The 24,349-nt window shown below is 39.8% G+C and overlaps 2 protein-coding genes across 15 annotated transcripts in view; one reads left to right on the top strand and one right to left on the bottom strand.

The window, feature by feature from the left end:
- cmss1 (cms1 ribosomal small subunit homolog) overlaps nt 1-24,349 on the bottom strand; it is a 291,722-nt gene that overhangs the window by 169,045 nt on the left and 98,328 nt on the right. For 13 of the 14 annotated variants that reach the window (XM_072260140.1, XM_072260136.1, XM_072260147.1 and 10 more), the window contains one exon: nt 21,091-21,156. The gene's annotated coding sequence lies outside the window, so the exon portion shown is untranslated. Of the gene's footprint in view, nt 1-8,397; nt 8,489-21,090; nt 21,157-24,349 lie in introns of all 14 variants that reach the window. The other variant, XM_072260141.1, reaches the window with a different exon arrangement.
- Nucleotides 1-24,349, top strand: part of LOC140199712 (filamin A-interacting protein 1-like) — a 152,223-nt gene that overhangs the window by 104,498 nt on the left and 23,376 nt on the right. The gene's annotated exons all lie outside the window — the stretch shown is intronic.

Here is a 24,349-nt window from a genome sequence, read left to right as displayed (position 1 = left end):
CATCTGCTCGAAGTGCAGCTGTTTTAAGATTTTAACACATTTAAAAGTCATCATCATAATGAGTTCATATGAGTCTGACGTTCTAGTGGAGCCACCAAAACAAAAAACAGGGAAGAAAGTGCACACTCCCTCTTCCTGCAAGATCCTGATTGTATTTAAACTCAGTTCAATCACAGTGAATAGCTATGATTTCCATGTTATAAAAAGATAAGTGGCAGAAGAGTGGAAGCAAATAACAGGATTTGTTTAAGAGGAAATTGAATGGCCACAGAAGAGAAGACGTGTATTTAATGAAGTTAGATGGAGAACCTCGGTAGAAAAAATAGAAATATGCCACTCAGCCCTTTGAGCTGTTCAATGACATCATGATTAATAGTTTACCTAAGCACAACATTCCTGTACAATTCCATATTCCTTGATTTGCTTCAGATCCAAATGTCTATCAATCTCAGTCTTGACCGTATACAGCATCTCAGCTTCCACAACCATCTTGCAGAGAGAATTCTAAAAATTCTAAAGAAATTTTCTTTCAACCCTGTCCTGAACAGTTGATCCTTTATCTAAAGAATGTCACTCTCTGTTGAGAACACTCTTGCTAGGAGAGATAGGCATCTCTGTGTCAAGCCTCAAAAGAATTTATATTTCAGTGAGACCGCCTCTCTTTCTTTTTAACTCCAGACTTTAGGGCCAGGATGTTTAATCTCTCCTCAAAGGACAATTTTCTCTTGCAACCCATCCTCGGAATCCAACTGGGCAACCTTTGTTTCACTCATCCTTTCTTTCACAAATATATATCTTAGTTAGGGAAATCAGACCCAGACACAAAATTTCAGATGCTGTCCCAGCAGTGGTTTCATAATTTCATAGAACATAGAATAGTACAGCACAGTACAGGCCCTTCAGCCCACAATGTTGTGACAACCCTTAAACCCTGCCTCCCATATAACCCCCATCTTAAATTCCTCCATATACCTGTCTAGTAGTCTCTTAAATTTCACTAGTGTATCTGCCTCCACCACTGACCCAGGCAGTGCATTCCACGCACCAACCACTCTCTGAGTAAAAAACCTTCCTCTAATATCCCCCTTGAACTTCCCACCCCTTACCTTAAAGCCATGTGCTCTTGTATTGAGCAGTGGTGCCCTGGAGAAGAGGCGCTGGCTGTCCACTCGATCTATTCCTCTAAATATCTTGTATACCTCTATCATGTCTCCTCTCATCCTCCTTCTCTCCAAAGAGTAAAGCCCTAGCTCCCTTAATCTCTGATCACAATGCATACTCTCTAAACCAGGTAGCATCCTGGTAAATCTCCTCTGTACCCTTTCCAATGCTTCCACATCCTTCCTATAGTGAGGTGACCAGAACTGGACACAGTACTCCAAGTGTGGCCTAACCAGAGTTTTATAGAGCTGCATTATTACCTCGCGACTCTTAAACTCTATCCCTCGATTTATGAAAGCTAACACCCCATAAACTTTCTTAACTACCCTATCTACCTGTGAGGCAACTTTCAGGGATCTGTGGACATGTACCCCCAGATCCCTCTGCTCCTCCACACTACCAAGTATCCTGCCATTTACTTTGTACTCTGCCTTGGAGTTTGTCCTTCCAAAGTGTACCACCTCACACTTCTCCAGGTTGAACTCCATCTGCCACTTCTGCATCTTATCAATGTCTCTCTGCAATCTTCGACAATCTTCTACACTATCACAACACCACCAACCTTTGTGTTGTCTGCAAACTTGCCAACCCACCCTTCTACCCCCACATCCAGGTCGTTAATAAAAATGACAAAAAGTTAAGGTCCCAGAACCGATCCTTGTGGGACACCACGAGTCACAACCCTTCAATCCGAATGTACTCCCTCCACCACAACCCTCTGCTTTCTGCAGGCAAGCCAATTCTGAATCCACCTGGCCAATCTTCCCTGGATCCCATCCTTTCTGATTTTCTGAATAAGCCTACTGTATGGAATCTTGTCAAATGCCTTACTAAAATCCATGTAGATCACATCCACTGCACTACCCTCATCTATATGCCCAGTCACCTCCTCAAAGAACTCTATCAGGCTTGTTAAACACGATCTGCCCTTCATAAAGCCATGCTGACTGTCCCTGATCAGACAATGATTCTCTAAATGCCCATAGATCCTACCTCTAAGAATCTTTTCTAACAGCTTTCCCACCACAGACGTACGGCTCACTGGTCTATGATTACCTGGACTATCCCTACTACCTTTTTTGAGCGAGGGGACAACATTTGCCTCCCTCCAGTCCTCCGGTACCATTCCCGTGGACAATGAGGACATTAAGATTCTAGCCAGAGGCTCAGCAATCTCTTCCCTTGCCTCGTGGAGCAGCCTAGGGAATATTCCGTCAGGCACCGGGGACTTATCCGTCCTAATGTATTTTAACAACTCCAACACCTCCTCTCCCTTAATATCAACATGCTCGAGAACATCAACCTCACTCATATTGTCCTCACTGTCATCAAGTTCCCTCTCATTGATGAATACCGAAGAGAAGTATTTATTGAGGACCTCGCTCACTTCCAAAGCCTCCAGACAAATCTTCCAATCTTTATTTCTAATCGGTCCTATCTTCACTCCTGTCATCCTTTTGTTCTTTACATAATTGAAGAATGCCCTGGGGTTTTCCTTTACCCTACTCGCCAAGGCCTTCTCATGCCCCCTTCTTGCTCTCTTCAGCCCCTTCTTAAGCTCCTTTCTTGCTACCCTATATTCCTCAATAGACCTCTCTGATCCTTGCTTTCAAAACCTCATGTATGCTGCCTTCTTCCACCTGACTAGATTTTCCACCTCACTTGTCACCCATGGTTCCTTCACCCTACCATTCTTTATCTTCTTCACCAGGACAAATTTATCCCTAACATCCTGCAAGAGATCCCTAAACATCGACCACATGTCCATAGTACATTTCCCTGCAAAAACATCATCCCAATTCACACCCGCAAGTTCTAGCCTTATAGCCTCATAATTTGCCCTTCCCCAATTAAAAATTTTCCTGTCCTTTCCGATTCTACCTTTTTCCACGATAACACTAAAGGCCAAGGAGCGGTAGTCACTGTCCCCCAGATGCTCACCTACTGAGAGACCTGTGACCTGACCCAGTTCGTTACCTAATACTAGATCTAGTATGGCATTCCCCCTAGTCGGCCTGTCAACATACTGTGGCAGGAATCCATCCTGGACACACTTAATAAACTCTGTCCCATCGGAACTAATCAGGAACTAAACCATCGGAACTAATCAGGTGCCAATCAATATTAGGGAAGTTAAAGTCACCCATGATAACAACCCTGTTATTTTTGCACCTTTCCAAAATCTGCCTCCCAATCTGCTCCTCGGTATCTCTGCTGCTACCACGGGGCCTATAGAATACCCCCAACAGAGTAACTGCTCCCTTCCTGTTCCTGACTTCCACCCATATTGACTCAAAAGAGGACCCTGCTACATTACCCACCCTTTCTGTAGCTGCAATACTATCCCTGACCAGTAATGCCACCACTCCTCCCCTTTCCCCCCTCTCTATCCCTTTTAAAGCACTGAAATCCAGGATTATTGAGAATTCATTCCTGCCCTGGTGCCAGCCAAGTCTCTGTAATGGCCACAACATCATAATTCCATCTAAGGAGGACATAAATAATCTTCCAGAAATAGTAGGGGACCGAGGGTCTAGTGAGATGGAGGAACTGAGGGAAATTCATGTTAGTAGGGAAGTGGTGTTAGGTAAATTGAAGGGATTAAAGGCAGATAAATCTCCAGGGCCAGATGGTCTGCATCCCAGAGTGCTTAAGGAAGTAGCCCAAGAAATAGTGGATGCATTAGTGATAATTTTTCAAAATTCTTTAGATTCTGGATTAGTTCCTGAGGATTGGAGTGTGGCTAATGTCACCCTGCTTTTTAAAAAAGGAGGGAGAGAGAAACCGGGGAATTATAGACCGGTAAGCCTGACATCGGTGGTGGGGAAAATGCTAGAGTCAGTTATCAAAGATGTGATAACAGCACATTTAGAAAGTGGTGAAATCATCGGACAAAGTCAGCATGGATTTGTGAAAGGAAAATCATGTCTTACAAATCTCATGGAATTTTTTGAGGATGTCACTAGCAGAGTGGATAGGGGAGAACCAGTGGATGTGGTATATTTGGATTTTCAAAAGGCTTTTGACAAGGTCCCACACAGGAGGTTGGTAAGCAAACTTACAGCACACGGTATTGGGGGTATGGTATTGATGTGGATAGAGAATTGGTTGGCAGACAGGAAGCAAAGAGTGGGATAAACGGGACTTTTTCATAATGGCAGGCAGTGACTAGTGGGGTACCGCAAGGCTCAGTGCTGGGACCCCAGTTGTTTACAATATATATTAATGACTTAGATGAGAGAATTAAATGCAGCATCTCCAAGTTTGCTGATGACACGAAGCTGGGCGGCAGTGTTAGCTGTGAGGAGGATGCTAAGAGGATGCAGGGTGATTTGGATAGGTTAGGTGAGTGGACAAATTCATGGCAGATGCAATTTAATGTGGATAAATGTGAGGTTATCCACTTTGGTGGCAAGAACAGGAAAAGAGATTATTATCTGAATGGTGGCCGATTAGGAAAAGGGGAGGTGCAACAAGACCTGGGTGTCATAGTACACCAGTCATTGAAAGTGGGCATGCAGGTACAGCAGGCAGTGAAAAAGGCAAATGGTATGCTGGCATTCATAGCAAGAGGATTCGAGTACAGGAGCAGGGAGGTACTACTGCAGTTGTACAAGGCCTTGGTGAGATCACACCTGGAGTATTGTGTGCAGTTTTGGTCCCCTAATCTGAGGAAAGACATTCTTGCCATAGAGGAAGTACAAAGAAGGTTCACCAGATTGATTTCTGGGATGGCAGGACTTTCATATGATGAAAGACTGGATCGACTAGGCTTATACTCGCTGGAATTTAGAAGATTGAGGGGGGATCTAATTGAAACGTATAAAATTCTAAAGGGATTGGACAGGCTAGATGCAGGAAGATTGTTCCCGATGTTGGGGAAGTCCAGAAGGTCACAGTTTGAGGATAAAGGGGAAGCCTTTTAGGACCGAGATGAGGAAAAACTGTTCACACAGAGAGTGGTGAATCTGTTGAATTCTCTGCCACAGGAAACAGTTGAGGCCAGTTCATTGGCTATATTTAAGAGGGAGTTAGATATGGCCCTTGTGGCTAAAGGGATCAGGAGGTATGGAGAGAAGGCAGGTACAGGGTTCTGAGTTGGATGATCAGCCATGATCATACTAAATGGCGGTGCAGGCTCGAAGGGCCAAATGGCCTACTCCTGCACCTATTTTCTATGTTTCTAGGTATCCAAACTCTCAGTTCATCACCTTTGTTCCTGATGTTTCTTGCATTGAAGTACATGCACTTTAGCCCTTCTACCTTACTACCTTTACACTGTTTATTCTGCTTCTCTTTCCTCAAGACCTCTTCAACATGGGTAGAATAAAATGGCACAGGCATGGTGTAGGTGGACGATTGACAATCAGTGCAGGCTCAGTGGACCAAAGGGTCCATTTCAATGCTGTATGACTGAATCAAAGTCTGTATGAGAATAAAACAATGATTACCAATGAAGTTTCTAGTTATTCTGGCTATAAATAACTGTCTTTAAAAGTAGCTGATGCTGGTCAAATCTATCAAATGTAAAGCAGCCTATATAACAACAATAGAAACATTCCTCAAAGATGCTTCAATCGTAAATGCTGATAAATATTACAGTGACCCCTGATTATTCAAGGGACTTTGTAAGTTGTTTGTCCTTTCCAAGTATAAATATGAGCCAATGCAAAAACTCGACACTGTATGATTTTTCAGCAAAGCTATTAAATATCTGAAGGATATGAAGGACAGAATACTACGAAGGAAAGAAATACACCAAATTATTTTTAAACATTTATGAGTCTATACTAACAGTTAGGAACTTAGCATACTCCACGCATGGAGGATTATCACCAAAACAACATTTCAATTTTGATAACGCCTATGTGAAGGAAGGCCATTGCAGGCAACTTAGAACGTTTGTTTAGTGTATTTCTGCTGTGAAATGAACAACCGCTTTTAATGGTATTATCTTGATCACAACTGTTAATTATCAGACTGTCTGCTTCCTTGTTAGTACTTACTTTAGACTTTGGGTGTTTTGCTGAAGGTAGAATTGGTTATATTTATCTCCGTGTTTCATTTCAATCACATCAATGGAACCATGCGTTCAACAGCACGTAGACGTGGCACTCAATACTGCTACATCAACTCAGCATCTCAATTACATCTCAGCTTCAATGACAGCTAGATAGTTCCACTGGAATCTCCTCAGCTATGAACAGGGCAGGTGGGACGCAAGAAGTGCACCAGCGTACATCCATTTTAAGTTGGCACTAACATTGACTGTAAGCCACGATCAATGTGCAAACATATGCAGATCCTTCCAACTTCATAACTTTCAAGGCTGCCTTCTCAATAACAAATTGTTTCCTTTATTACTCAGTCATGATAATCAAACATTCAAGTCCATCATTTTGCCCGTGAGCTGTTTGAAATATGTTAAAGCACCATTTTAAAGAGTCCCATTGGATGAGTCTGCTAGAATTTTAATGAACCTTATTTCAAAATATCTATTCCTACAATTCTATTTAAATTTCTTCAATTACTCAGAGAAACAACGCAAACATGAGGAATTCTGCAGATGCTGGAAATTCAAGCAACACACATCAAAGTTGCTGGTGAACTTTGCATGTTTGAACTTTGCAACTTTGAAAGTTGCGTTCACCAGCAACTTTGATGTGTGTTACTCCGAGACACAAGATTTTTTTTCAGTCTTCCTTTTAATGTCTACTTCCTTATGGTGAAAAGCCATGCATAATCATACATAGTGTTTATCTCCAAATTCATCATCACATCCCATTACTGCATGAAATGCTGAATGGCTGTATGGCAATGAGATCATTTCTGGATCACCCCTGGGTTAACTAACTCTATGTAGGCATGAAAACACCTTGTGCAGCACACACTGCATCTCTTACCTCCCCAGAAGCAGTCTAATTTCTTCTGAAGAGAAAACAAAACACTGAATTATTTAGCATTGTCAATAAGAAAAGGTGAGTGCAATTTTTGCAGGTTTGTAATTTTACTTGAAACAAGCTGTAACTGCATCTTGTCTTTATATTGTGCCAAAATACAATGAACCCTATCAAGTTGCTTTAAAATACAGTTGTACTTTGTTTCATTTGTTCATGGAAATCGAGGATACTCGCCATGTTCATATCCTAAATAGGCAAGAAAGGGTAACTGATGTCATGTCCTTTTACGGGTAAAGAAAACAAAAAAAACCACAAACCACTTGTGTGGGAAACAAAATTCATTGGTTAGTAAGTCAGTTTTTCCTCTCATACTATGGCGCAGTGGGATGCCACAACTAGGTTTATGAAATGAAAGGATGCAATTTTGAATGCAGGATACTGTTATAGATTTTACATTAATGGTAACTGCCCTTCTCAACTTTGGAAAAGTAACAACAAAACCTCAAAATCACTTCCAGACTTGTATTTACTGATGTATTTTCTCACATTTTCCATACTTGAAACACTGAGATATAGGCAAAGCAGAGGACTGTTTGTTCCTTCAAGCCCATAGCGCATCTGTATCTAAGAAAATAAGAAACAAAAGTAGGCCCACCTTGAACCTGCCGCTTCATTTAATCATATTATGCCTATATCCCTGGATATAGAATGCAAGTGAATCCAGCTTTTTGGGGAAATGATTCAGATTTTTACTAAATTTTATGTAAAAACTTGCTTCCCAGTTTCACTTCTAGTAAATCTATTTCTAACTTAAAACTATAGGTCCAGTATTTATTAAGAAATGCATGCAAGATTGTGGATAAGTAAAGCAAATTATGAAGATTAGTTTTAAATAGCAAGCATTGTTTGTATCTGTGGATATTGTGATGTTGATTATTTAAGCAGGGTTTTGATTTTCAAACCAATCTTTTAAAAAACTTCAAAAGAAAACTAATCTTTTTCAGTTAAACCAGAAATCTTGTAATTAGAATTTCTATGGTATAACTTCATCCTCATGCACTATGGCCTAGAAATTAGTGTTTTTTTTTAATCTGGTGTGATTTGGACTATTGAGCCTTCAGTATAGTGGCAGGATGCAGATGGAAACAGCTAAGTGGAAACATATCATATTTGGTAACGGCAAACAAAGCACATTCTTTTTCCATGCATAATTTGTAGGCAGAAGCTGCTTAAAAGCATATATATATATATATATATATATGACAAAAGCAAATGCTCATTTGGAGTCCCCCCAGTTTGAAACATCTAGATATCATGTAAATAAATGTAATTATACCTGCATATTAAAGCCATTGATTACTACCGCTGGTCACCGATCTCTACTCAAGGTCCTGTATTCAGTACCTCCAACCAAGATTTTCTTACATCTGTGTACAGTAAGAGTATACCTTCACTTATATTGCCAAGAATGCTGATATAATCTTGTCTCAGTCCTTTATTATTTCATATGACTATGCCAAAAGAAAATTAGCACCAGAGGAGACATATTGCCGAATTGGTAGAAATTAAAAAGCTTCTCACAAGATGAGAAATACATAAGTAGATGTTCAGAAAAGAAATTCCAAAGCTTAGGATCCAGTTCACTGAAGCCATGGGCACAACCATCAGGCTCTTGAACCAGAGGGAATAACTTCACTTGCCCCATCTCTGAAATGTTCCCACAACCTATGGACTCACTTTCAAGGACTTTACAGCTTATTTTCATCAAATTCATTGTTTGTTTATTTATTTTCTCATTTTGCATTTGAAAATTGGTGGTAGTCTGTCCTCTTGTGGTGGTCTTTCATTGATTTTATTGTGTTTCTTGTATTTACTGTGAATGCCCACACGGAAATGAATCTCAGGGTTGTATATGGGGGTACATAGGTACTTTGATAAATTTACCTTGGACTTTGAACAGATGATAAATGAATTAAAACAGGGTTTTGTAGAGACATCTAAATTGAAGGAGTGCAGAGGTCTTAAAGGATTAAAGTGAAAAGTAACACAGTGAGAAAAATGTTACTCTCCACGCTTTAATATTGGAATATTCTACAGACAAAATTTGATCAACTATATTACATGATGATAAAGATTATGATATTGGTGTTGGAATTGACCCATTTGTTTTCTGTTAACTTTCAGATCTAGCCTCTGTTATTACAGTAGATTAAAAATCCATTCCATAACTGAAATATTGACGATAAATAACCAAATTTGAGCTTTTTATAAATTAAATCAGAAATAAAGAGACTAAAATACTGTTTTAGTTAGGATTTGAATCTTGGAATAAACACTGCAACTGAAAGCACTTGCTGTTCTTCATCCATTTCTTAACTTCAGATTTAATCGACCACATTACAGTTTATACAACCATAATTTGGGTAATTGAGTGATCTAAGAAGGCAGCACAATATTTTCATTCATCAATACATGCAGAAACTGTAACTTCAACAGCCACAGAAAAAGCTGCAAATCATCCATTGTCTCAGCAATAAAATGTGTCACAGCACAAAATAAAGGGTATTGAAAAGATTTACAAGCAAATTAAAGTTCATGGCAGATGATATTTTTTCTTCTTTGCTCAGAGACCAACAAATTTCTAAACTGTGTAATACCTTGGCTTGTACTCCACTGTATTTGAGTAGTTTTGAGCTAAAAAGTCAAAACTAAATTCCATTCTAATTCTGTAAGTTTCTCATTTCTGTCCATTCTAATTGCACATTATTGTAATAAGCTTACATGATAGTTACAGAATGCTCCAACAAATGGACCACAGATTACAACTTGGAAGTGGAAGTCTGCTCACTGAAAATGTAACCTTAAATAGCAATCCCTAAAATAGTGTAAACTGTATACCACAACATTTCACAACAGAAATAATAGCATGATATTCAATTATGTCCATCACAGGAAATAGCTATGTTTGATTGCTTTAAGTGTTTCACCACAGAAATGCACTGACCTGCATCACATCAATTTAAACGTACCTCTCAAAAACATTAAGTACGTGGAAACATGAAATAGGTAAGAAATGATTCTACAATTTCTTTGCCATATTGCCAAAGTGACTTGTCGAGCTTGAGTTATTGTATTTTATACAAATGCTGGAGATGCCCAGCACCGGAGGAGGGGGAAATAGAAGTAACACTTTAGGTTTTTGACCTTTCATCAAAACTGGAAAAATGCAACAAGTATGCTTCAAGTTGCAGAGAGAAAAAGAGTAGACCAAACCAAAGAGATAAGCAGTGTTTGGAGGAAGACAGGCATCACAAATGCTGTTGATCTCTCTGAGGAAGACTGAATAGATGAAAAAAAACAATCAGGAGTCAATCACTCGCCTCTCAAGCCCAACCTGTCATTCAACATGATCATGGCCGGTCTCAACTCCTCTTCCTCGCCAGTTTCCCCATAAAACCCAGTTATTCAATCTATTTCAATCTATCAAGTATTTATGGCTACCTTAAATATATCCAATAAACTGGTCTTCACTGCCCAGGAAAATTCCAGATATTCACTACAAATATTCAGGGCAAATATTTCCACATACTTCAGTTTTAAATGACCAGTCATTCATGGTATCGCTGTGAATTTTGGTAATAGAGAGGGAAGAATGATACCAGTGCCTAAGAAGAATATGGTAAGCTGCCTCAGTGACGATCATCCAATAGCACTTACATCCACAGTGATTAAGTGTTTTTTGAGGTTGGTGATGAAACACATCAACTCCTGCCCAAAAAGTGACTTGGATCTGCTCCAATTTGCCTATAGGTCCACAACAGATGTCATCTCATTGGCTCTTCACTTAACACTGGAACATTTGGACAGCAAGGATGCATACATCAGGATGCTCTTTATCAACTACAGCTCAGCATTCAATACCATCACCCTCTCAAAACTAATCAATAAGCTGCAAGACCTTGGCCTCAATATTTCTCTGTGCAATTAGACCCTCAATTTCCTCACTTGCAGACCCCAGTAAGTTCGGATTGGCAACAACACCTCCTCAACAATCTCCTTCAGCACAGGTGCACCACAAGGCTCTGTGCCTAGACCCCTACTCGCTTTACACTGTGTGGCTAAGCACAGCTCAAGTGCCATATCTAAGTTTGCTGACGACACCACTGTCGCAGGTCAAATCAATGGTGGTGATGAATCAGTATACAAGGGGAAGATTGAAAATCTGGCTGAGTGGTGCCACAACAACAACCTCTTACTCAATGTCAGCAAGACCAAGGAGCTGATTATTGACTTCAGGAAGGGGAAAAACCAGAGATCCGTGAGACAATGCTCATTGGAGGATTAGAGGTGGAGGCAGTCAGCAACTTTAAATTCCTTGGGATTATCGTTTCAGAGGATCTGTCCTGGCCCAGCACATAAGTGCAATTATGAAGAAAACACAGCAATGTCTCAAGTTCCTTAGGAGTTTGTAAAGATTCGTCATGACGTCTAAAATTTTGACAATTATCTATAGATGTGTGGTGCAGAGTATATTGACTGGCTGCATCACAGCCTGGTATGGAAATACCAATGCCCTTGAATAGAAAATCCTACAAAAAAGAGTGGATACAGCCTAGTCCATCATGGGTAAAGCTCTCCCCACCATTGAGCACATTTACACAAGAGTATTGTTTCAGGAAAGAACCACCCAACATCAAGGATCTCCACCACCCAGAACATGCTCTCTTCTCACTACTGCTATCAGGAAGAATGTACAGGAACCTCAGGGCTCATACCACCAGGTTCAGGAACAGTTATTACCCCTCAACCAGCAGGCTCTTGAACCAGTGGGGATAACCTCACTCAACTTTACTTGCCCCATCGCTGTACTGTTCCCATAACCTATAGACTTACTATCAAGGACTCTTCATCTCATGTTCTCAATAGTTATTTGCTATTCATTTATTATTATTATATAGTATTTGCACAGTTTGTAGTCTTTTGCACAAAGATTGAATGCCCAAGTTGGTGCAGTCTTTCATTGATTCTATTATGGTTATTATTCTATTATGGATTTATTTAGTAGGTTCACAAGAAATAGAATCTCAAGGTTGTATATGGTGACAAATATGTACTTTGATAATAAATTTACTTTGAACTTTGAAGTGTGAGATGTTGCACTTTGATAGGACAAACCAGGATAAAACTTAACACAGTGAATGGTAGGACTCTTAGGTGTACTGTAGAACAAATGGACCTGGGAATACAAATCCTCAATCCCTTGAAAATAGCACTTCAGGCTGATAGGGTTGTAAAGAGAGCTTTAGGCGCGTTGGCTTTCAGAAATCTGGGGACTCAGTACAGAAGTTTGGATGTTGTGTTAAAGTTATAATCAGACATTGATGAGGCTAAATTTGGAGTATTGTGTGCAGTTCTGGCCATCTACCTACAGGAAAGTTATCAATAAGCTTGAAAGAGTGTAGAGAAAATTCTCAAGGGTGTTGCCTCAACTTGAGGACCTGTGTTATAGGTAAAGGTTGAAAACCTTAAGACTTTAATCTCTGGAGCAGAGGACATTAAGGGAAGATCTTATAGTGATATACAACATTATGAGGGATATTGAAAGGGGGAATGCAAGCATACTTTTTCCCCTCAGGTTGGGTGAGACTAGAACTACAGGTTATAGATTTAGGGTGAAAGACGAATCACTTAGGGGAACATGAGGGGGATTCTTCTTCACTCAGAGGGTGGAGACAGTGTGGAACAAAGCTGCCAGTGGTAGTGGTGGATGCGAGTTTGATTTCAACATTCAATAGAAGTTTGGATACGTATATGGATGGGAGGAATTTCGAGGATTATGATCCAGGTGTAGGTCAATGGGACTAGATAGCATAATAGGTTGGCATGGACTAGATGGGATGAAGGACCTGTTTCTGTGTTGTAATGCTCTATGACCCTCTAAGAGGTGGATGCCATATCAAACTGACTGGTATCTGAAATTATGAAGGTTACAATGTATCGAGAAGAAAATTGAGGTGCCATTCCTTCACGTACTATCAGCTTCTCTGGGACAGTGTGAAAAAGGGAAGGCAGAAAAGGAGTGGAATGGAGGACTAAAGTGACTGGCAATTCGAGACTCTTAACCCAATAGATTGCAGTGCTCTCCATGAAATCAATGATATTCCCATTGTTCTCCACCTTTCACCCCCTTTACAACTTAAAAATACTCAATTTCTTTCTTTTCCAGTTCTGATGAAAGGTTATTGAGCTGTAACAGTAAGTCCACCATTGATGCTGTCCTCACCTGCATCTCCTCCATTTCCTGAACATCTGTGCTCACCCTATTTTTCTGCCACAGTGATAGAGTTCCTCTTGTCCTTACCTACCACCCCACAAGCCTCTGCATCCACACATCATCCTCTGTAACTTCTGCCATCTCCAAAGGGATGCTACTAATAAACGTGAGACCCATCATAAATTGGGGGACGGCTTCATCAAGCACCTCTCATCCATCTGCCAAAAGTAGAACTTCCTGGTGGCCAAACAATTTAATTCTGATTTCCATTCCCGTTCTGACACGGCCTCCTCTTGTGGAGAAGCAACACCTTATATTCAGTCTGTGTAGCCCCCAAACTATCAAATTCTCTTTCTGGAAAAAAAAATCCCTCCCCCTGGGTCTCCTCCTCCTTCCCTTTCTCCTATTGTCCATTCTCTTCTCCTATAGTCCATTGTCCTCTCTTATGGTTCACTCCCTTCTCCTATGGTCCATCCTCCTCTCCTAGCAGATTCTTTCTTCTCCAGCACTTTTTGTTTCTAATCCACCTGGCATCACTTATCACCTTCCAGCTATCTCCTTTCCCTCCCCCCTGCCTTTTTATTCTGGCTCTTTCCCCTTCCTTTTCAGTCCTGAGGAGCGACCTTGGCCCAAAACGTAGACTGTTTATTCATTTCCACAGATGCTGCCTGACCTGCTGAGTTCCTCCAGCATTACGTGTGTGTTGCTTTGGATTTGCAGCATCTGCAGAGTATCTTAAATTAGTCACTGCGTAGGAGCTAGCTCATCTGTGAAGTATCTCCAGCATTTTCAGAATGTAATTCACACTTTCAGAAGCTGCATTTTCTTGTTTTTTTTAACATAATACATTACAATATGCCATGTTAACATAAACTTAAATTAACATAAATTATAAATAACTTACATGTGTTCAAAATAAACTTGATGGTGCCTATTCAGAGAGGAGCTCTGGTAATAAGACACAAAAGAGCACAAGAAAATAACAGTAGGCCACTTGGCCTCTCAAGCCTGCCCTCCTGTTCAGCACTGTTATCGCTCAGCTGACCGAGACCTCTATACAGTTTCTGTGATAATTTCTAGCCTTCAATTGCGCTGATCTTTCTAAAATTTAACAACTTCTTCTTTAAATACTTTCAATAATCTCGTCCCCACATCCTTCCAGGATAACGAATTCCAGAGATTCACCACCCACTGCAAGGAGAAAGTCCTCAGCCTCTCAGCTTTAAATGAAAGCAGTCCAAATACACTTTGATATTTTTTTCAATTATTCACAGGATGTGGATATCAATACCGGCATTTATTATATCTTCTTAATTGCCCTTGTACAGATGAGGCAGCAGATGCAACTTATAAGATCTGGAAGACTCTTTACATGATAGATCAGCATTGCTAACATTTCAGGCTACAAGTAAAACGTTTAAGAATCTGGGATACTGTCTCATGACCTTTCAGCTTCACCACACTTCTCAAATATACTGCTGTATAGTGTACATAAATTCCCTTACCTATTGCTTTTTCCCAAATCCAGTTCCTCAAATTTGTCTAGAATAAATTTCATTCACTACTTTTCTGTTTAACTATATAATTCACCTTTAGTGGCAAATTTTCCCTCTCCATGTCAACCACATGGCAAGAAGCTTGTGGACTAAGCATTACCAATAATCTGTCCTTGTCAAACCACTTAGACACCATGACCAAGAAAGCTCACCAATGCCCCAACTTCCTCGGGAGGTTAAAGAATTAACCCTTACCAATTTTTAATTGATGCATCATAGAGAGCAGTCTATCTAGATGCATCGAGGCTTAGTATAGCAACTGCTCTACTGAAACTACAAGAAACTGCAGAGTTGTGGACACAGCTCAGCACATCGCGGAAAACAGTGCTCCATTCATGGATTCTGTCTATTTTTCTACTGTCTCAGTAAAGCAGCCAGCATATTCAACGACCCCACCCACACTGGGCATACTCTCTTCTCCTCTCTCCCAGCAGGCAGAAGATAAAAAGCCTGAAAGCAGATACCACCGGACTCAAAGACAGATTCTATCCTGCTGTTACAAGACTACTGAATGATTCCCTTGTATATGATGGACTCTTGACCCTACAATCTACCTCGTTATGAGTTTGCACCTTATTGTTTACCTGCACTACACTTTCTCTGGAGCTATTACATTTTATTCTGCATTCTGTTATTCATTTACCTTGCACTACCATTAATGGCAACGGACTGTGTAATGAACAGATCTGAACGAACAGTATGCAAGACAAGCTTTTCACTGTACCTCAGTACACTTGATAATAATAAACCAATTCCAACCAATTCAAAAAAAAATATCTGGACTATTCAAGACCATCATATGAAGAAATCATTTTCCAGCTAGGTTTATAAATTCAAGGATAACAATTGGAATATTTTCAGCAAAACTCATGGCTATCCTCTGCTATATCAAACAGGCAATCATTTTAAATCAACTACAGCCTAGTTAAATTTTATTAAAGAAGGTAATAAAATGCAATGGAGAGGATGTACAGGATGTTGCCTGCAATGGATCATTTCAGTTATGAAGAGAGACGGAATTAGCTGGGTTTGTTTTCCTTGACGCAGTTAAGGCTGGGGGGACCCGATAAGGTGTACAATATTATGACAGTGATTGATAGGGTATATAGCAGTAAACTTTCCCCCAGAGCACAGCGTATAGGTTTAAAGATTAAGAGATTTAAAAGAGGAATGGACTTTGGAATGCACTGCCTGTGGAGCTCGGAGGTAGAGATCCTTGTAAAATTTACTTAGTATCTAGACGGTTCTTGAATTATCAAGGCACAGAAGACCATGGACCAAATGCTAGTGAATGGGATTAATATGGATGGATAATTATGGTTTGGATGTATAGGTTAGATTTTCTGTATGTATGAATCTGTGACCCTACAAAAATTTATGTTGGAGAGGTATTTTTGTTGATCAGTTTTTTTTCAAGCAAAGGAAATTAGTTGCCAATAGAAGTTTATATATCCAGTAAGACATAAAAATGTAAATGATAATACAAAACTTAATTTTAAATTCAATTTGTGTAATATTAAGGGCCTTCTAAAATTATTATTGACAATATCAACCATGCAATGAATTCATCAAAATGCAAGTAAATATCCACTTAAAATGAAATTTGAAACCTTTTAGTTAAATACCCTAACAAACCATTTGTTTACTTTTAAATAGTCCCCAAGGAAATAGGAATGGATCAATGCTGCACTGTGTCCAAATGACCTGCAATGAGTCAGTTCTTGCTGCTATGCTGTTGATTTAATACAGCAAATCATAAAGAATGCACTAAAGGATACAAAATTTATACAAGCAAAGACATTTCCAGGATGAATAAAATAAATAAATAACACACTGTGCCACGAATTTCTATGGAAACATCACAAAAAGTTGTAATTTATTAGATAAACAGTAAGGCCAAAATGTTGTAAGTGTTGCCAGAGTCCCATGAGGTAGCTTGTCTGTCCACCAAGAATTTCATCATCTTGAGGCCTGCATCGGCCATCTGAGACACAAATTTACAATTTCATCTGCTGGAAATGGAATCTATTTGTGAAGGAGCACACACAAAATACTGTAGGAACTCAGCAGGCCAGGCAGCATCTATCGGGAAGATTAAACAGTTGACATTTCGGGCTGAGACCCTTCATCAGGACATTGACTGTTTACTCTTTTCCATAAATGCAGCTTGGCCTGCTGAGTTCATCCAGCATTTTGTGTGCGCTGCATGGATTTCCAGCATCTGCATATTTTCTCTTATTTCTATTTCTGAAGACTGGCTTGATATGATAGTATGATAGTATTTTTTGTAATTCCAGTCATAACTCGCTAATTGAGAAGGAATCAGAACATTGACAGAGAAAAGCAGGAAATGTCTGTGAAAAGTCATTGACTTAATGGGAAAGAAACTCAACATAAAAAGAGGAGACTCTCTTCAAGCCCAGTGATAGGATCATAAAACAGGAAAAATTCAAAATCCACAAGTAGAAACAAAGCAAATTGGTTTATTTTTGTCATGTACAAAGGTGTAGTGAAAAATTTATCTTGCATACTGTTCGTACAGATCAATTCACTACAATAATGCATTTTGTAGTACAAGGTAAAACATAAATTGAATTAAATTTAAATAGGTAAATTGAAGGGATTGAAGGCAGATAAATCTCCAGGGCCAGATGGTCTGCATCCCAGAGTGCTTAAGGAAGTAGCCCAAGAAATAGTGGATGCATTAGTGATAATTTTTCAAAACTCGTTAGATTCTGGACTAGTTCCTGAGGATTGGAGGGTGGCTAATGTAACCCCACTTTTTAAAAAAGGAGGGAGAGAGAAACCGGGGAATTATAGACCGGTTAGCCTAACGTCGGTGTGGGGAAACTGCTGGAGTCAGTTATCAAGGATGTGATAACAGCACATTTGGAAAGTGGTGAAATGATCGGACAAAGTTAGCATGGATTTGTGAAAGGAAAATCATGTCTGACGAATCTCATTGAATTTTTTGAGGATGTAACTAGTAGAGTGGATAGGGGAGAACCTGTGGATGTGGTATATTTGGATTTTCAGAAGGCTTTTGACAAGGTCCCACACAGGAGATTAGTGTGCAAACTTAAAGCACACGGTATTGGGGGTAAGGTATTGGTGTGGGTGGAGAGTTGGTTAGCAGACAGGAAGCAAAGAGTGGGAATAAACGGGACCTTTTCAGAATGGCAGGCGGTGACTAGTTGGGTACCGCAAGGCTCAGTGCTGGGACCCCAGTTGTTTACAATATATATTAATGACTTGGATGAGGGAATTAAATGCAGCATCTCCAAGTTTGCAGATGACACGAAGCTGGGGGGCAGTGTTAGCTGTGAGGAGGATGCTAAGAGGATGCAGGGTGACTTGGATAGGTTGGGTGAGTGGGCAAATTCATGGCAGATGCAATTTAATGTGGATAAATGTGAAGTTATCCACTTTGGTGGCAAAAATAGGAAAACAGATTATTATCTGAATGGTGGCCGATTAGGAAAAGGGGAGCTGCAACGAGACCTGGGTGTCATTATACACCAGTCATTGAAAGTGGGCATGCAGGTACAGCAGGCGGTGAAAAAGGCGAATGGTATGCTGGCATTTATAGCGAGAGGATTCGAGTACAGGAGCAGGGAGGTACTACTGCAGTTGTACAAGGCCTTGGTGAGACCACACCTGGAGTATTGTGTGCAGTTTTGGTCCCCTAATCTGAGGAAAGACATCCTTGCCATAGAGGGAGTACAAAGAAGGTTCACCAGATTGATTCCTGGGATGGCAGGACTTTCATATGAAGAAAGACTGGATGAACTGGGCTTGTACTCATTGGAATTTAGAAGATTGAGGGGGGATCTGATTGAAACGTATAAGATCCTAAAGGGATTGGACAGGCTAGATGCAGGAAGGTTGTTCCCGATGTTGGGGAAGTCCAGAATGAGGAGCCACAGTTTGAGGATAGAGGGGAAGCCTTTTAGGACCGAGATTAGGAAAAACTTCTTCACACAGAGAGTGGTGAATCTGTGGAATTCTCTGCCACAGGAAGCAGTTGAGGCCAGTTCATTGGCTATATTTAAGAGGGAGTTAGATATGGCCCTTGTGGCTACGGGGGTCAGGGGGTATGGAGGGAAGGCTGGGGCGGGGTTCTGAGTTGGATGATTAGCCATGATCATAATAAATGGCGGTGCAGGCTCGAAGGGCCGAATGGCCTACTCTTGCACCTATTTTCTATGTTTCTATAAAATACAGAGCAGAATAAAGTATTATAGTTCCTGAGGAAGTACAGTGCACATTTTACAATGAAGTGCAAGGTCGTAGCAAGGTAAATTGAGAAGCCGAGAGTCCATTTTAACATATGAGGAAACCGCTCAATAGACCAGAAGCTCCCTGTTTCCTGCATTTTAACTCCATCACAATCCCATTCAAATCTATCTATATGTCGCCTCTCTGATAGCGAGGTCAATATAAGCTTCAGGAAAAGCACCTGTTCTTCTACCAGGGCATGTTGAAGCCCTTTTGATTCAACAAAATCAAATTCAACAACTTCAGGTGACATGCTTTTTCAAAGAACTTTCCATTTCCTTTATAAATCATACACTTATAATATCAGTTCAGATTTTCTCTCTTCATTGATACCGCGTATTTTACATCTCTTGACAATAACTCTGAGATACCCCCTCAGAGATATTTCCTTTGTTCATCCATCACTTCCCCACCTTCCCTAGAACTTAAGTTGAACATGTTTGCTTTCTTTCTGTTAAAAGGTTTGCCACTAACATAAATTCTAATTTTCTTGCCAGATGAGCCTGTCTGACATTTTTTTTAATATAGTTCTCCAGTTAGTTGAATCAAGAGATCTGATACATCGTCATTAACCACCTGTAACATACAGCTTAATGACTTAAATCTGGTCACTTTGTGTTTTTATCCACATACATGAACAAGTAGAGTAAAACGCAGTTCAGAGCAGAAGTTTTTTTTATATATAGATGAGAGCTTTTTGAATAGGCAGTCAGGGCAGACAACAGAACACTTAATCCTGCTGTATTTGAAAGAAAATGGAGCACATCCTCCAAATGTGTCAGTACACCCAGTACTATGGGAGGCCGGTCTGTATATCATGAAGGTGTGATGTTCTTTAGATTTTGTGCATCTTGTTGGGGTCAATGTCAAATGCATCCTGGCATTTACATTAGTTCGGCCATGGATTTTAAGTATTACATTTTTTCCCCCAAGAGTTCTCAAGTAGCTTGAATTAGTAAAACCGGCAGATCCCAAGTTTCTTTTCCTCCTCCTAGACTGCTTAAAACTGAGAGTTCCCCTTTAGAGAGAAGTTACATGCAACCATAAGTGTGTGTATGATATATATCAGCAGTTTCTTTCTTGAACCAGAGCTACACGTTTTGTGTTGCTGTGAGAACTGTTCAAAATACCTTCAATATTTCTCACAAAGAAATACATATATTTTACTTCCAAGTATTCTTCTTCGCCATCCCCTTCCAAATGAAGGTCACTCCCAGTAAGTGAGGCCTCCAACAGACTGCAGTCAATGAGTCATGCTTTAGAAATGCTTGTACCTTCTGGTTGCAGATGCTCACCAGACAAAAACTCTTCAAGTCTGTGAGACGACAGAACTGTTATGAAAGGCTCTGTTCAGACACATACTATTTTGACAATCCCTGGATCTAATTTATGAAAAAGCAACGCATTTTTCTGTTAAATTGTTAAAACGTTTTCCATTTAAAACATGCCTGCTGCAAAGCGCTTCTATGTAATTCTGAGAAAATTGATTGCTGTTAAAAAAAAAGCTAAACCCTTGCCCTCTGTAATTGTATACTAGGAGAGCAACATTAACTGTTGAAATTAATACACTGAAAATATAAAATTTCATTTTTGGTAGAGGAGGGGGTTGGGGGCAGATGTAAAGAAAAATCACATTTCTGATCTATTTACATTATTAATAAAGGAAACAGAGAAGGAAATCTGGTACCTAGCATCACTTTATGGGCATGTATATAAGCTATCTTATATATTTATTGTGATTTTTGTTATAATTATTGTATTCTTTTCAGGTTTTTTTGCTGCATCAGATCTGGAGCAACAATTTTTTCATCCTCCTTTACACTTGTGTACAAGAAATAACATTAAACAGGCAAACAAAACAAATAAATATAATCATTCATCAGCTATTAAATTCTAACATATTAAATGCTGATATTCATACCTGAGAATCTGTGACTGTCTTTGTTACTTTATGAACTATTGATCCTCTGTAACTTGGGGATAAAGTCTGAGGAAAACAAAAGAAAAAAAGTTCAATAAGCAATAAAGTGTGTGTTAAAGCATTGTGACAGCACCTGCTTGAGTTATATAGGCACACTCGCTAGAACAAAATGCACAAGTGTTTCTTCGTCTATATGGTGTAAGTCTGCAGAGAAAGCACCCTTTTAAATTCCTCCACCATCGGTGTGTATATATACACCTAATACTCCAACTGCTGCTGCTTCTAGTCACAGCCTGCCATTAACATTTCATAACATTTCTGCATTTAGCTATCTAAATTTAAGATATAAATCCTTTCACGATATTGCATAAACAACCCAAACCAGCCTTGCTTCCATTCTTAAAAGTTTAAATCCAGTTTTTTCCAATGTACAAACTTGTCATCTTTCTACCCAACACTGATGGGAGATCTCTTATTGACTGGTTCCCTCCCAAAGTCCAACAACTTCTATCTTTTTACTGCTCCAAAACCTTAAGTATTCTTTACAAGATTCTGGTGATTCTATTCACCATTATCATATCTTCTTTCAAAATATGACACTGAGCAACTTCATCACTTGGAAGATTGGCAATGCTTCCCTATATTACCCTCAGAATGACACAAACAAAAATGCTGTAAGAACTTTATCAGGACTCAGGATACTTGTCTGAAAAATCAACTGTTTATTCCTCTTCATAGATACTACCTAGCCTGCTGAGTTCCTCCAGCATTTTGTATGTGTTGCTTTGGAATTCCAACATCTGTAGATCTCTTGTATCTATATAACACTCATTTGTTTTAGTCTTTTGAACTCTGGCATCCTATTTCTCCTCAAGCTGATTCTGACATGATTTTTTTTATATATACAAAGGCACCTTTTCCTAAATTTGTAGCATCATCCATCTTCAATGAGACGCAACACATCTGCTGCTATAACCTGAAGCTAAAGTCAGATGTATCAGTATTACAGTGGAGTGAAGGGAATTACAGAGGCATGAAAGAGGAGTTGGCCAGAATTGATTGGAAAAGACCACTGGCAGGGATGACGACAGAGCAGCAATTGCTGGAATTTCTGGAAGCAATTTGGAAGGCACAGGATATATACATCCAAAAGAGGAGGAAGTATTTTAATGGAAAAATGGCACAACCGTGACTAACAAGGGGAGTCAAAGGCAACATAAAACCCAAAGAGAGGGCATATAATAGTGCAAAAATTAGTGGGAAGTTAGAGGACTGAGAAGCTTTTAAAAACACAGAAGGCAACTAAAAAGTCATTAAGAAGGAAAAGATGGAATACAAAAGTAAGCTAGCCAATAATATTAGAGAGGATACCAAAAGTTTCTTCACATACATGAAGTGTAGAAGAGAGGTGAGAGTGGGTATCAGACCGCTGGAAAACAATGCTGGAAAGGTAATAATGGGGGACAGCAAAATGGCACATGAACTGAGTAAGTATTATGCATCAGTCTTCACTGTGGGAAGACACTAGCAGTATAGTGGAAGTTCCAGGTGCTAGGAGACATGAAATGTGTGAAGTTACCATTACTAGGGAGAAGGTTCTTCGGAAACTAAAAGGTCTGAAGGGGAACCTCAGGGAAAATCCGATGAACTTGTTGGAAATGTTTGAAGAAATACAAGCAGGATAGACAAAGAGGAATCGGTTGATGTTTTGCACTTGAATTTTCAAGAGGCCTTTGACAAGGTGCCACACGAGGCAGTTTAACAAATTACGAGCCCATGGTACTACAAGAAAGATTCTAGCATGGATAAAGCAGTGGCTGATTGACAGGAGGCAGAGTGGAATAAAAGGAGTCTTTTCTGGCTGGCTGCTAGTGACTAGTGGTGTTCCACAGGGGTTTGTGTTGGGGCCAATAATTTTCCATTATACATCAACGAGTTTGATGATGGAATTGATGGCTTTGTTGCACAGCTTGCAGATGATATGAAAATAGGTGGGGAGGCAGGTAGGTTGAGTAAGTAGAGAGGTTACAGAAGGACTTAGACAGATCAGAAGAATGGGCAAAGAAATGGTAGATGGAATACTGTGTTAGGAAGTGTATAGTCATACACTTTGGTAGAAGAAATGAAAAGGTTGGCTATTTTCTAAATGGAGAGAAAATACAAAAAAACTGAAGCACAACGACACTTAGGAGTCCTTGTCCAGGCAAATGCAATGTTAGGATTCACTTCAAGAGGACGAGACTATAAAAGCAAAGATGTAATGTTGAGACTTCATAAAGCCCTGGTGAGGCCTCTTTTGGAGTATTGTGAGCAAGTTTGAGCCCTTTATCTTTGAAAGGACGTGCTAAAACTGGAGAAGATTCGAAGGAAGTTCATGAAAATGATTCCAGGACTGAATGGCTTGTCATACAAAGAGTGTTTGATGGCTCTGGGCATGTATTCACTAGAAGAATGAAGGGTAACCTCATTGAAATCTATGGAATAGTGAAAGGCTTTGATAGAGTGGATGTGGAGAGGATGTTTCTATGGTGGAAGGGTCTAAGACCAGAAGGAACAACCTCAGAATGGAGGACTATCCTTTTAGAACAGAGATGAGAGGGAATTTCTTTAGCCAGAGACTGGTGAACCTGTGGAATTCTTTGCCACAGGCAGCTGTGAAGGCCAAGTCGTTATGTATATTTAAGGTATGGGTTGAGAGTTTCTCGATTGGTCAGAGCATGACGGGCGTACAGAGAGAAGGCAGGAGATTGGGGCTGAGAGGAAAATTGAATCCGCCATAATGAAATGGCAGAGCAGACTTGATGGGCCAAATGGCCTAATTCTGCTCCTATAACTTGTGGTGTTATGCTCTTTTTCTCTATCTTAGTCACGTCTAAAAATCATTATTCAACTACACCCCTTATCCTTCTGCCATGTTACACTCTCAGCAGTCAAGAGTACCGGGAGAGCAAGGCTATACACTATTTTTGTCCCATAATTCATCAATAAATCTGTCTCTCATTCTTTTCCCAAGGGTGAATTCTCAGGAGATTTTACATGATAAACGTATTGTGAATATCATCAGTGTTTACAATTCCTCACATAAACTGTGAATGTTCAATAAACGTTCAAAGCAAATTCTTTTACAAATGCATCATTTGTTTGATAGATTGAACTGGAAAGCTATATTTAAAACATTCTTTCATGTAATCCACCTGGATGCTAGTGAGAAACTTCAAAATATAGTATATTCATTATTCTGACAAGTTATTGTCGAGTT

This window comes from Mobula birostris, chromosome 6 (genome assembly GCF_030028105.1).
Source record: "Mobula birostris isolate sMobBir1 chromosome 6, sMobBir1.hap1, whole genome shotgun sequence".
Taxonomy (NCBI): Eukaryota; Metazoa; Chordata; class Chondrichthyes; order Myliobatiformes; family Myliobatidae; genus Mobula; species Mobula birostris.
The sequence above is the reverse complement of the archived record's forward strand: the minus strand, read 5'-3'. Positions and strand labels throughout refer to the sequence as shown.